Source organism: Andrena cerasifolii, chromosome 9, assembly GCF_050908995.1.
Source record: "Andrena cerasifolii isolate SP2316 chromosome 9, iyAndCera1_principal, whole genome shotgun sequence".
Classification (NCBI taxonomy): domain Eukaryota; kingdom Metazoa; phylum Arthropoda; class Insecta; order Hymenoptera; family Andrenidae; genus Andrena; species Andrena cerasifolii.
In genome coordinates, this window is record NC_135126.1 from 3402040 (window position 1) to 3416887 (window position 14848).

General features: G+C 44.5%; 1 protein-coding gene across 11 annotated transcripts in view; it reads left to right on the forward strand.

Moving 5' to 3' along the window:
• Nucleotides 1–14848, forward strand: part of Rbp6 (RNA-binding protein 6) — a 792696-nt gene that overhangs the window by 179373 nt on the left and 598475 nt on the right. Inside the window, exon 1 of one of the 11 annotated variants that reach the window (XM_076819588.1) lies at nucleotides 6300–6365. The exons of the other annotated variants lie outside the window; for them this stretch is intronic. The gene's annotated coding sequence lies outside the window, so the exon portion shown is untranslated. Of the gene's footprint in view, nucleotides 1–6299; nucleotides 6366–14848 lie in introns of those variants that run through there. 11 annotated transcript variants of the gene reach the window in all.

Sequence of the window (14848 nt, forward strand, 5' to 3'; positions counted from 1 at the left end):
ATAATATGTTTATGTAATCTACACCCTTTGAAATACTTATATATGGGTTAATTGGATCACGTTATTTGGGGTGAATCGGATCACTCTTTATTTTCATTTTAGTATTTTTATGATTATAAATATGATAATTGTTTATATACGGATGGTTAGTACGGACATAAAAAACAGCAATCAGGGATCATGGTGTCCATAAAAAAATAGGGTAGATGTACCGTTTTTGGACATTGCACTGTTTTTGGCCATGTGCATAATTATCTAATTTTTAAATTGTTTGCAGATCGTTATTATGTGGAGAATTTCACATGATAAATATTTTGTTTAGTATACCGCCAGAAATATAAGGTTACATTTATTTCTTACGCGGGAAAATATTATATTTTTTAAGAATTAGCCAAAACCGGTACGATACCTTAAAGTGGTCACAAATGGTGCATCCACCCTAAAGGAATCTGTGAGAAGAATTAAATTTAGAGAAATGACTAAAGAAATAAATAAATTAATGGTCTTAAGATGATGGCATTGTATTTACTCTGGTGAAGAATTAATTCGTCCACTTTCAGAAGATTATCTGAGAAGAGTGATGCCACGAGAATTGTGGTGATAAAGGCGGCAAAAAGCGGCAATATCCTTACGATCTGTGTGCTGAGTAGTGTCACTTGACTTCACTGTCATTAAATTAGATTTTCTTATGAAAATTTAATCTTTTTCCAGAAATTTATGGGTTATCCGATTCGCCCCGAACCTTGGGCGAATCGGATATTTCTCACTTTTTGGTTTTTTGTTTGCCGAAGAAACATTTCTAAGATTAATTTTATTTTCTATTATTAATCTTAAAGCCAAAGGTGTACTGGTCACGAATATATAATACAAAATTAGTTTTTTAATGTTTGACTAGTATTTTTTTTACCGTCAAACACGAAGTGATCCAATTCGTCCCGGTTTACCGTACCTACTAAGGAAATGAAGAATATGATTAATATTAATTTATATTGTAGGGAGAATTTAATAACTTTTATTTCTAAGCTAAGTGACACTAGCGAATGCAATTTTCTTGCAATTTCAGTGATTTCTTTTCTATCGATTTTAGTCCACTCTGTCTTCCCTCCCCACAAATTTATCGTCAAAATGTTTTCCATCGTATTCTTCCAATATTATCATTTTCAACAAACAGCAGGACCAATTAGATCCTCTGGCCACTTTCTGGCCACAAATATAATACCTTATCGCGGGGACACCAGAAGTCAATTATAATTTTCGATGATATTGAGTGTATTTGTTTTGGGTTCGGGTGGGAAATTAATGCCGCCGTGATGCAACGGCCGCGCGAGTTTGTTTACAATTATTATCGAGAAAATTCATCGAGGACCGCTAGCTCGATACGATTCGCGAATGTTGGCCGTGCAGTTTTTGCGTCGAAGATACGATCTTCGTTGGTCGCGGAGCCACCGTAAATTGAAATCTCCCGATGTTGCTGCACTCGTGCAATCGTTTGTTACTGATAAATGCGATTCCTACAAATCTGTGGATGCACTGGCGCTACGTGCGTGCGAAACTTCATGTTTCGAAGGGAAAAATTTATGAAAAAATAGCGAAACCTTTATTCGTCTTCGTTACACACTTTCATATTTAACCACCAAAGTTTTTCGGACAACATAGTAGGCATTATTAAGGTGAATGTCCCAATTTCTGCTGATTTAAGAGGTAACTCGTCATAAAGAAGGTGTACAAAATTTGTTTGTGACCAAAATTTGCAGAGTAATTTATTAATTCTTTAATAATAAATCAACCAATTCAAAAACTATTTAAGAAAGATATTTCAAGATGCTTAACTATTAGTAATTTGTAATTAAATATATAATACTCTAAATGTCCGTATTTCTGCTCACGAAAAATAGTTAAAAATAATTTAGAATTATTTTCTTGCAACTATAGTACAAACGTAACGCATATAATAATAAGAAAAATACGAAATGAGCTGAAATGGGGATATGAGCAGAAATTGGGACATTCACCTTAGTGAATGTTTCACATATTTGCCCAGTGTAGCAGGCATCAAGCGACATTCTGCAATTATTGCAGGTAATTCGCCAGTAACAGCGAGCCTCTTGGAGGCAACTCGTTTACGAAGAGAAAGAAAAGGAGAGTCGAATAAACGGGATTCAATCTAATTACCCGTCGGATGCGCCGGAACTCGGAAACAAGGGCTTGTCACTCGTCCCACCCCTTCCGGTTGCCGATGTTATTCATTTGTTCGCTCGGAACGCAGTCTCTCGGCCTGCATCGCGGCGGTGCCTTCGCGTTTTTGTCCCCGCGATCTCAAGCTGCACGGGCTTTTAAGTACTTTTACCTCGGCCACCCCGATCCAGGAGGATCGCGTTCCATCAAGAAGTTCGCGGCGATGCATGCTCCGCGGACGCTAATTGAGTGGTAATTAAATAGTCGATACTGGATGGACCTTCGACAACCTTTACAAGCGACTCAACCGATCCCTGCTGGAACGGTAAGCTTGACGTATTATGCTTGCTCCAAGAAGAAGGGACTCGGCCATAAGCGCCAGCTTAATTGGGGCCGATTGGTCACGATTAATGGCCATGGAATTTACACCTGGACTCAGCCGATGCTATTTTGAAATCGTCGAACCGAAGACTCGATCGCCCACGGTTTTTGCACAGTCTGATTGATCTTCGACGACCTCGGGCGGCTCGTCGGCCGTTCTTACGATTCATCACGGCGTATCAACGATCGAATTTTGTCGAGTAAGTGTCCACTAATTGGCGGGCCCATTTGAGAATCGAGCCGCATAAAAAGAACCGTAACTCTAATTACGGGTTGTAAGGAGCCGAGTACTTGGCTTTAGAGGCCATTGGGCACATCCTTCGCGGGTCACTTCGATCTAAGAGCTCATCAGTTCCGGCTGTATAGAGTCATTTGCGAGGGGGAGCTTCTTCTTTACCACCTGGCGGCGTTAATAGAGGGTTATGCAGCTGGAACCTATAACCCTGTACATTACAAACCTATTATCGAGGATAAAAGATTTACCGATCATTGATTTGCGCTTCGGTGGTAGCGTGGGCCAGTGTCTGGCGAAGCTACTCCTTCGCGCTCTTCGCCTAATTACCGAACCTTTGCAGATCCATGCAACAGTTCAAATAAGAAAATTCAAAACTCTTTTGCGCTCGAAGCACTCGACGCGATCAACCTTCTAGAACACTTTTAATATCCCCTCTGCTCAAACTGTTCCTCGAATGTGACTCCTGCATTTTTCACGTGCTCGAAGTGCATTTTGCGTCGCCCTTTGCACGCGCGGGAGCGCGGCTTAACGATCGGCCTCGCCGCACGGCACACCTTAACCCGTCCGCGCGAACGCTCGCCTCCGTCGACGGGCGAGCAACGTTTTACGCACTTTTTACGCCGCCTCGTGAATTTACTCGTCGTTGGAGCCTACAAAATTGCGCCGGTGCGGCTCGGAGCGCGCGATCGAAGCCGCGTGTTCGGCCACGCACCGGCCTACGGCGGTAACGAAGACTGCTTGAATTTATGGCGCATAAACTCGCCCGTTTCGTGTGCTTTTACGAGGGGCGCACGGCCTCGTGACAGGCCCCGCAAAGCTTCGACTATCATGCGAAAACCTTCGCCGGGGGCTCCTCGTCCTGCAAGCCGAGCTTCCTGCCCTATTTAATAAACGGTGATTTACACGCGTTTCGCCGCTCCGACAAATTCTAGCCGCGAGCCTGCGAGCCGGCTCTCTTAAGCCTCGCACCTGCAAAGGAATTATTTTGCTGGAAGATCGATCGAGTATCCCTGCGGCGGGCTCATGGGAATTCTGCAATTAGAGCCGGCGTTCCGTTTAAAATCTCGCCCCTTAAGGGGGCAGACCACTGTGACGGTCCGAAATGTAAGGGTGTTTTCGGGAATTTATTTCAACCAAACAACGCAAGTTAATCAATGTATTGATTAGTATAGTTAATAATGTACATGTCGAAGGGTAAGAAAAAATTTTTTTCAATCAAATTCATAAATCAGTTTCCTGTGTACTATTTGTCGAAATATGCGCTGCAGCAAAATCGTGCTTGTCGCTTTGTTGATCCGAATTCAAAAAGACAAAAATATTTAGAAACTAGAAGCCTACGTCTATTACCTGACGATCAAAAAAAGTCCAAATCGCAAAATATTACAAAATAGCGGGTCACTGGAAAAAATTATGTTTTCGGGGTACAAAATTCGGGAAATGTTGGTAAAAACAATAGAAGCAGTTCGTTAATTGAAGAAAATGATCGTCACGTAATAGCGACGGGTTTTTCGTACAATAAATGCCCTTGCTCGTGTCAATTGGACGTACCTACAGTTTTCTCTATAGACTGTCAACCCGGTTGAAAAATGTCATTCCGAGGAAAACGCGTTCAAAGTTCCGCGCGGCTCACAAGGGAAGATCCCGAACCCGAGAATTCAAAAGCTTCTAAAACTTTGTGAATATATAGGGGATTTTCTCCTGATTACAACGCAATTTTTGTTCGCTGCCCAAATTCACTCTAAGCGGGTGGAATTAACCCCTGAAAATTCGGCTATTTTTCGATTTTATTTTGTAACTCGCAATCTGTAAGAGACAGGAAAAAGGTTCCAAGACAAATGTTACTTCTTTTAATTAGATCTATCATTTGGCGAAAAAATATTTTACAGTTCACGAGTTATAACACAAAATCGGAAAATAACCGGATTTTCAGCGGTCAATTACACCCCCTTAGAGTGAATTTTGGCAACAAACAAAAATTGCGTTGTACTGAGGAGGAAATTCCCTTCATATTCACAAAGTTTCAGAGTTTCTCGAATTTCCGGGTTGGGGATGTTCCCTTGTCAGTCGCGCGCTTGACACCGCTTCACAGAAGAAAAAAAATCTCCGTCAATTTTGCGAATTTCTGCATAAAATTTGGAGAGAGCATTCTTGAAACGTACGTCTTTGAGAAGATGCGAAAAGGAAAAATCGATATTTCCGATTTTTTACCCCTTAACTGGGGCAAGACCGGCGAACTTGTCGCGCGGGTTCAATGATTACAATCACATGACAGGGGGGTGAGTACAGTGTTGTGTCACGTGTAGCATTCGCCGCGGGCAAGGGGAATTAATTCGTCTGTAATTATCGTTAAATACAGGGCTAGTCACGCTATTTCCATGGCTCGTGCCTCGCACACGGCCGACGACAGAAAAGGATCGTGGGGCAAAAAAGTTGAGTGGCGTGCAACGATGCACTGGGTGGAGTGCAATTGCACTCTTTCTTTTTCACCACACCACGCGCTTCCGCCTATGTAATTTCGTTCTTCCGAACATTCGGCGCGGAAAACCGCTGTAGTGAGACGCCCGTCAACCGAGTGCCATTGGTCGCCCGAATGTTGTGCCACGGGGCTAATCCGCGCGAAACAGAGATGGAAAATCATTACACTCGGAGGACGTGGCTGCGAGAGCCCCGAACCGCCGGTGTATTTTCAGCGAAGCTGCGGGGAACGGAGTTCGAGGCAAGTCGGCGCGCAACGAAATTATAAACGAGTTCCAATAGATCGCCTTAAGCCGAAGCTCGGAAGTTCCTCTAACTTTTGGTAGATCGATTTAAGCGGATTTCCAAGTGGATGTTTTAATAGACTGTGATCCGCGCCCGTCGCGGCACCCACCCCCCGCGAATAAATTCCCTATCCGCCACCCCGGTATCGCTTGTGCTCGAGAATTTATCGCCGAAACGAACATCGTCAATTTCCGAGCGGCGGTTTTCACGGGCGTTTACTGGTTTATTCGTCCTCGCCTTTGATGCCTCTCGCTCGGAGTTCCCGAGTCTCGCGCGGCTGCTCCTTGAAAAGGAGAAACGGTGTTACGAAGAAACGAGGGCCGGAGCAAGGGACGTGTTCGGATTTTATTAAGGATCGCGGCAGAATTCGCTTCCTGCGTTGCTTACTCCGCGGTTAACGCACCTAGTAGTCTATTTCGTGCGCCACCCCCACGTGCACTTAACCGCCGGTGGAAATACTGAGTGGAAAATGCCACTGCGACAAGTGTTTTTAATTGAAACGTTTATTGCTTTTTTTTCGGGTGAAATTCTTACAGTGGCTGGATTTTTAGCTGGTCCGTTACTGTTTCATGCTCTCTGCCTCGATTCAAGTGGATTTTCAGCCACCATTGCTGTACGCTCGTTATTGCATCGTCCTTTTAGAAGTATTTAAGCCGTGGAGATTGACAATCAACTAACCAAACTGTATTCGTTTCTGTTTCAGGTAAGCGAGAATGTGAGACTAAGCAGCGACAGAGTAGAGGTGTAAGACTTCGTAGAGCAGTATCGTAGCTTCGAACTTGGTTAGTGATTAACTCGCCGTTTCTGATTAGGGGTAAGTTGACAGACAACGAGGGGAGAGTACGAGGTTCACTAGCAGTTTCTCTCAAATTTTGCATGTACTTGGTGTGAATTGCATACAGCTAATTGATAGCCGCGATGCAATCAATTTACTTGTCTAGGTATACACACATGTTCTCTACTTTTAAAACATCCATATTATCGCTCATTTAAATTAAGGTAAAGGCAACTCTTTGAACTCGATTTTCCCTACAAAATGTCGAGTACAACACCCAACTTGTTCGCTGCGTCATTACACGTGATTATTTGTATGGAAAATTTGAGTCAATTCACTGGTTCAAGTCTCAAGTACTCCCTCATGGTTCAAATCTACCCTGCGTAATCCCGCGTATGCCGCAGCGAAGATTCCTTAAACGAAAAGTGGAGGAGTCGAGGGTCCCTAGGAAAGTCGTTGGTGAATCTTGGAACGTGCAAAACTTGGGCCGAAAGTTGCATGTGCATAGGTACACGTGGGCGCAGTTGCACGACCTCGGAACGGCTTTCGTTCCACGGTGTTATTCTAAGCGACGTGCTGCCCTGGGAAAAGGGGCATTAGTCATTTTCCGCGCTGACAGCCGCTTTAAAGCGGTTTCCTCCGAAGCCGTTATTTAGCCCGCTACTGTTCCAGCTTCGTGGCCGTTTTGTTGCCCCGTGACGTGCGGTTTTTCGCGCTGTTGTGAAGGGAACGAGATTATTTTAGGAGGAACAGCCGTCGATCAGAGATTTTCTATTACATAGGCGCTCAGAGATGTGTATAATTATTGCTGTTAGTCGATCATAGTTGTCGATGCTCCCTGGGTAAAGTACTAACCTCCATTCTTCAGTAGAACGGGAGAAATGCAACGAGGGGGTAAATTCGTAGGTGACATTAAGCTTTGTGTATTTCATTGAGTGGTTTAGACATGAGTATGTAATTTTTGGAGAGTTGTAGATTCCTTAAGAATTAAAGTAGTACAAGTCAGTCCTACGCCAGCCTATGGTATTCCGATACTAGGTATAGCTGTAGGATTCTTTTTTTTTATGGCTAACGCACAAGATCGTAAAATAATAAAAGAGGTTTATTGACACCATGAAACGAAAAAATAAGATAAGATAAATATAAGCAACAAAAGTTGATACATGGATCACGCTTCGGAGGTCTCAACTCAGCTGGCTCACGCCACCGTCGCGCACAGTGGGGCATTTCGAGTCGAAACGCGGCACAAAACATTTTCTGACTGAAATCATATATTAATCGCTTATTTTTTCATTTCATTCAGTTAGGACGTATATTTGTGGTCTTCTTGGTAGAGAATAATTAATGAAACTTGTTTATTTAATTGTATGGGTAAATCAATTTTTGGGGAAGATTTGAAATCATAAAACATTGAATAGTTATAAAATCTTTATTTATGTTGCTTCAGATCCATTTAACAAACATATTTCAATTAATTATAACAAATATTACAAGCCGCCTTCGTTGCAATTGATCGTTACGATTTACGACACGCACCAGCTTCACTCTGGTGACTCCTCCACTGGCTATGTACAAATTGCCGATATTTCGTGCACGCTGTACGTAGAAAAAAGCTCCGCTCCTTTCGCATGTAAAAATACTTCAATTCCTTTGAATTTCAATGGCACGAAAGACGTTTATGTAAAAAAAAAACGCGTCTTGTACCCCTTGCCCCTCTAACTACCCCAGTAGCAGGTAGTAGCAGCCAATTTTTTCTGTGCGACAAAGGTAAGGCTTCGCCCTTTCCAATGCGACCGATAAGAACACTGAGCTCCACTAAACTCCCGTAAAAAATAAACAATGAAAAGGGAGAACATTCAGTAAGGTATAATTCTAATAATATCAGAGATATCAAAATGAAATTTGGCAAACTTCAAACACATACCACAACACTTAATCCCACTAAAAATTAGTTGAATTCAGCAAAGAACAAAACTATAAATAACAATACTAGTTCTGAAGAGTTTCGAGGTTGTCCTCTTCAAAACCGTGTAGTCGAGTTAAGAATTATTGAATGTAGAGCATAATAATGCTACATTATGACCCAAATGTGCTATCAACTACCTGTAAAAAGAAATTTAATTATGGATATTTAAAAGAAACAAAAGTATGCCCATATTTTTGTAAAAGGACTTAGTGCCGCGTTTCGACCTGAAATGCCCCTCTTTCCACGCCGATCGCTCGCTGTCGTAAAATTAACAATCCTTTATAGTTTATATCTACCATAGACCGTTTCTTTGAACTTCTCAAATGTAAAGATATTCATGCTTCGAACCCGGTACATTTGAGAGTATCGAAATTTCTAGGTAGTATCGAGAGAGTATCAAGGATTTCTATCTAAAATTTTCTTGGAGGCTGTAAACAGCGTGAGGTAGCTGTGATGAGCGTGTTAGCTCCGAAAGTGCATCGAAAATCGTGCAACGGCGTGGTAAAGAGAGGTGAGAAGATGAAGGCAGGCTAATATAAATCCGAGATTAAAAGTGGCCAAAAACATCGTGGGGAGCTGACGTGTAATATCTTGAAAGCATCGAACAGCAAACCGCGGGGAAAATGTGCTGACGGGAGAGGAAAGCTTGCCCGGTTGAAAAGCGGTTTTCTCTTGCTGACAGTGATTATACATAAATTAAACATCATAATGCCGGGGTGCTAGGATCTAAAAAACCATCATTTTAGCGCGCAAAGTCCGTGTTCAGCCCGGCTGTTGACTGATATCGTGTTGTAATTATAACGATGAATACATGTCGCGTCGTGCGCTTCAAGGATAAAGAGCTGCCTTGCTCCTCCCGGGGAAGAGTGCAGAACAAAGGTTTTGGTTCGCGTTCCAGATATTCCACCTGAAATTAACGTTTCAGCCGTGTTTAATAAATTGATTGCGGGATTACGCGGAGCAATTGCACGGGGGGAATTATTAGATGGAGGATCGTGCTTAAATAAATGAAGTAAATAAGATAAATAAATAGCATCATCAGGAGGTCGACTTAAACAGGCTCAAAATCCTGTATAACAATAATTTAATTCCCCTACGTAATTGCTTTCCTCTCTTCATTCCACGTGACTCCTAACCTCGTGCATATTTCCTCCTAAAGGACAGTGCATTCAAAGTCACTCCCCCTAAGACCATACCACGGACAGCCTAAGAAATTCCAGCCACACTGCCACAGCAACTCCGTGCCACCTAAGAACTCGCAATTCTCCTCTAATCAACACGAAACCCTTACCTGTTGTCCGGCGTACCGGCAGCGTTTCTTGCAGCATCCCGCGTCGAACGTAATCCTACGCTTCGATCAATCTAACCGCAGCAACGCGATACAAAAACCCGGCCGCGGGGGCGGCCAAGTCTCTCTCTCTCTCTCTTTACCAGATTCGCGATTTCGGCGCGAATGCGTTAAACGAACAGAGTTTTTCGCCCGGCCATAAATTACCGGTCCACTAAGCGAAACGCGATACCCGCGAGAACGGTTGCAGCCAGAGGGTGGGGCGATGGGTGGCGGTTGCAAAACGTATCTGCACGCGGGGGCAAAAACAATTTTTCCCCGTTTCTCTCTCGAGAAGCAGCGCGATTTCCAAGTCCAGGCCAGGTCGTACCCCCTTCCCGGCGCTCGTCCTTTCGCCCCGTCCCCGAGCCGGGTGGCGGGTCTCACGAACCCTTAAATCATTCGGGGCTCGACGTGCGCGAAAATATCCGGAGAATTCGGAAGTAAGCGGCTGTAGACTCGCTCCTTTTTGCGCGACGTGTCCCTCGTCGGCTGCTTGGGGCAAGGGGGGGGGGGGCTGAAGGGGCACAGGGGGTGGCGTGCATCTCGGGCGTTGGACGGAGACCGGGTGCACGCCTACGAGGGGAACGTGTCCCAAATAATCCCGAATTCGAACGGACAAGTGGGCGGACCTGGCCCAGGTCCAGTGGTACTTTCGGCGCGGCGTGTAGAGTGTGCCACCGGGAGGATGAAAAGCATTCAGCCCCCGTTTTCGAAGGCAGGAATCGTTCTCCGAATCCCTCCTTCGCCGTTCCTATTCGCCTTTTTCATCGTATCGTGGAAAACGCGTCGGAGATGGAGGGACAAAGAGAGCATTCGGTCTCCATTTTCCAGCTAGGGAGCCCTCCACGAACCTTTCGTGTCCCTCCTCGTTGCTTGTCCTTTTCTTCCTTTTTTTCTCCCCCCTACTTCTGCTGCTTCCCGATGAAAGGGGAGCGTTGAGGGGCGAAAAGTATACAGTAGATGAACGTCGATTATCCGTAACGATAGGGAGGCAGAACACTTCTGACCACCGAGTCTTCGTGATGGCCGATCGATGAAGAAAATGGGGAATCAACAGAGAAAAACATTTTCGGTTCGAATTAGTCCGTTGGAATATTCAATTATAAATCTGACAACCTAGTTCACTCGTGCCTTCGTAATCGATCTTTCAATTAAATCACGTTCGAGTATCCACCAAGTTCTTTTGCATTCTCGTTGCACATCCACCAACAGCTGCACCCATTTCTTCCGTCAGGATGATCATTCTTCTTCCTTCGATTCTTCGTACGCTCTCTTGGCGGCCCGGCGTGATTCACTTGGCTCGTTTCGTGCCCCCTCTTCGGATGCACGCGCGACAGATTCACGGACAATCCGCGCCCGACTGTAAATACTACTCCGCGCGTCGTTTACGGCCGCGCCCGTTCCGTCGCGGCTCGGCCGCGTTGCATTTCTCCCGCGGACGGATATCTCGTCGCTCTGCAATGTTGCTTTAACTAGCTGCACCGCGCCGCGGATATTAACAAAATCCAATCTAGCGAAAGAGTAGCGGGCGCGTCCGCGCGCGGGCTGTCGCCGACGGAATTAGAAGCGGGCAGGTTATTCTCGGCCAGAGCCGTTCACGATGTCGTCCCTTAAACATCTTGGATGTCGTTTACGACCGCCTCCTGTTTGGACACGCTGTCCGTGCTACGTGTATTTTACACGGTGTCGCGGAATGGATAAGGTTCGTTTGTCACGAACAACGCCGACGCGGACGATGAATTATGCATGCATATACATATGCTGGCATGCTGGGGTAAATTTTATTGGGGCGACAAAACGATCGGCTGCGTTTCGAGGTTGATCGGCTGGTTCTGCTGTCTGTACATTGTTTGCTGCCAAGGGGAAAATACAAATAATTCCAGCATTCCGGGGGTAATTCTGAGGAGAGGATGTCGTAGTAGTACAAGTCTAGCTTTCGCCTATCATAAATTGAATTAATTCCTAACGCTCGAATTAAATGTAATTTGTCACTTTCGGTGGCCAATTATCCAGCTATATCGATCCTCGAACTTCCCAAAACGCCACGAAAGATTGCCACAGGAAAGCAGAGGGCGAGTGTTTTAATTAGAGCTGTTCGAGGAAAAAGCGAGCCGGGGTATACTCGGTTCGAATAACCGATCCGAGCCGAGCGGCTCGGATGAAGCGAGCGGCTCGAAAGAAGCGAGCGGCTCGAAAAGAAGCGAGCGACTTGAAAGAAGCGAGCAGTTCGAATCTATTTCTGGAATATTAAAACTTTCGAGCTGAATATGAATGCTTAGAATATTGTAAGCTCTATCAACCCTTTCGCTACTATGGATGACTATATTCGTCCAATGCAAAGCGTTTATATTTCAAAAATAGCAACCATGCAATGAAAATTTTCGTATGACAGTTACAAACAAAGAACATTTACGCTGAAAAACTGGTCATTGCAAATACAATTTTATAAACAAAATTATTTTATTTAGATTCGAATAAATTAATATAAAAACGAGTACGAGTATAGTTTCCGGCAGAGGCAACTGTAGCGAAAGGGCTAAGAAAAGGCGTACAGTAATAAGTTCACTGATTCCGAATCCTACGATAGGATTTGTAAAATTAATTTGTTTCAACAATTTGTTTAACAAATTATATTGTAAAAATGTTTTAGAATAAACATATTTGTTTAGTTATTTTCCCTGTAGAACACGATTCTATATGTACCAAAACATGTAATTTTGCAATCATTTGTTTAAACAAATTGTTTGTTTAGTGGACTAAGCAACGCCATTTTCAACGATATATTTATTTATATTTCATTAAGGTTAAAAAACCTTGTCGGGCAGTGTAATCATAATATCTATTTCATTAGAAAACCATAGGATAAAATATCCGAAACATTTATCATACTCGATATAGCGAACTGTTATAATAATATCGATCTGCACGAAAGATGTACATTGCACATACATTGTATGTATGGATCTGCTCGGATCGTTCGAGCTACTAGATTGTTTCAAGCCGCTTGCAACACATTCGAACTGCTCGGTTCTATCGAGCTGCTCGCTTCATTCGAGCGCTCGGATCGGTTCGGAAACCGAGTCTCGGCTCGAATCGAATTTCGAGCTACTCGAACAGCTCTAGTTTTAATAGAAGCAAACGACTCTGAGAACAATGTTGGTAAATGGAGTTTCGGGCTAGCCGAGCCGCAAACGGAACCGCTCCGTCCTGGCCGGAATGAAACGCCAACTATCTGATCCTTAATTAAGAAAAATGCACGGAAGTAGGTAAAAGCGAAAAGTTCTCGGGCAATTGGGGCGCGGCACTGGAGAGGTTGCGACGCTCCGCGGAATCCTCGAGCGGAGCGCGTGTTTTCCCAGCTCCTGGAATTATCAATTTAGGCATTAGGACCACTTTCCAGTCGTTTCAGCGGCCGTAGCCAGAGTTTGCCTTGGCGCTCGGACTCGGCAGGTTCAATTATTCATCCCGAGCTATACCCCGTTTCTTCTTTCGTTTACTCTTTTTGCCAGACGCGAAGGAAACCGCGGATTCTTTCTCTGCTCGTTCTACCCATTCGTCCTATCTTATCTCGCTCCCTCCCTCTTTCTCTTTCTCTCTCCTGCTGTACGTCCTTGCCGGGGCTACCCAAGACCAAGCCGAGAAACTTGCAGCTCTCTTTCGTCCGCTGGGTTCTTCTTGGGATTTCTAGAGAGGCAAACAATTCGTTCGTGTTGTTCCTTTAATGAAAAACGCTTCCAACGGTTTCTCTAGCGGTGGCACTTGATCGAACGAGCCGCGCGATAAATTCATTTGTGTCTCCTTGGAGCGTCCTCCGCCGTGGAACGAGAAACATAATGCCGCGGCAAATTGAATTCCTCTGGGCCGTCTGCGCGCGGATCTTTCCGCGACGATAACTCACTAACGACCGCGGCACGGCAATTTCTTTTAAATCTCTGCTTGGCGAGCCGTGCGTCGCGTGACGGAATACGCGACGCGTCTTTGGTGATGCTGGAAGGCGACGCGGGGAAGGTTCTTTGGGAGCGATCACGCGTCTTCTATCCAATTCCCTGCAAATGGATCTCAAATAGTTAATGTGTAGATAATGTGGATATATCTTCACGTATACCTAATTCATACATGTTCGAGTCAGTTAATTTTGGATCAAAGATCTTTCTCCATTACCTATCCAAAATTAGAGTCAACCTGTTCGTCTCGCGGGAAGCAATTTTGGCACTCAGATTTCAGAAATGGCTATACACTAGGTACAATCTGACTCCCAGAATTGGCTCGTGAAATTTTATAATACCTAATCATTACCAATCTATATTCCCGCGAAACGAATACCTGCACGATCTGGTACATTATCAGACAACTGGTGCAAGCGTCGACATCACTAGCTACTCGATACCCCTGTTGAGAAGAGAAAGTTAAAACGTTACGCTATCGAGGCCAGGAAGGGCCGTCAGCCTATTGTCATGTTTATGTAGAGGACACGCGTCTGTTTTTTTCCAAGCGTAGGGCTGTTGCTCAGTCATATATTTTCGACTGCTCGAGCCATCCCTTAAGCCGGAACTAAGGTTCCCAGGGATTAAGGGTTCCACCCGGGTGGCCTGCATCGACTTGTTTAGACTGTCGCCAAAGCATCGTAAAGCTATAAATTAAGTACCGATGTTTCGAGATTTGGAAAGTTCCCGTTCTCACGCCTCGCAACCACCCTCGAGATTCACACGCCTTCGCCAATAGACAGTTTTCTTTTACCACCTCTCTGTTACAACTCCACCAATAGTTTAGTGTTGTTAGCCCTGTAACCTTAAGACTCCACCCCTGCGAGGAATCTCGGAGTCATCGTTCGCGAGCTAAAGCGCCGTCGAGGCAGAAGCAAATTAGAAACACGCTAAGAACCATCGAGCTCTGCTCGCGAGCAGAAGACTTTTCATAAGACTTGTACGTCGTGAAGATGTGCGAACATCTCCGATAATATTTTTGTTGCTGAGTTTCTTATTTCAAATATAGACTAAGTATTGCGTTTTAAATTGTGTGCGGTGTTTTTCTCAATCACCCCCATTGCGTGCTTCTCATTTTGGAACATCAGTTTTCAAATTCTTGGGCTCTTGCACGATATCATAGTGCAGGAGAAGTGGTCAGAGAATCGTGACGATTTACAACCTTCAACCAAAGCGACGCTCAGCCATAACAACCCCCGACGTAGATCTTCTCATTACGATCGTTGCTCTTCTTTGAAGAAAC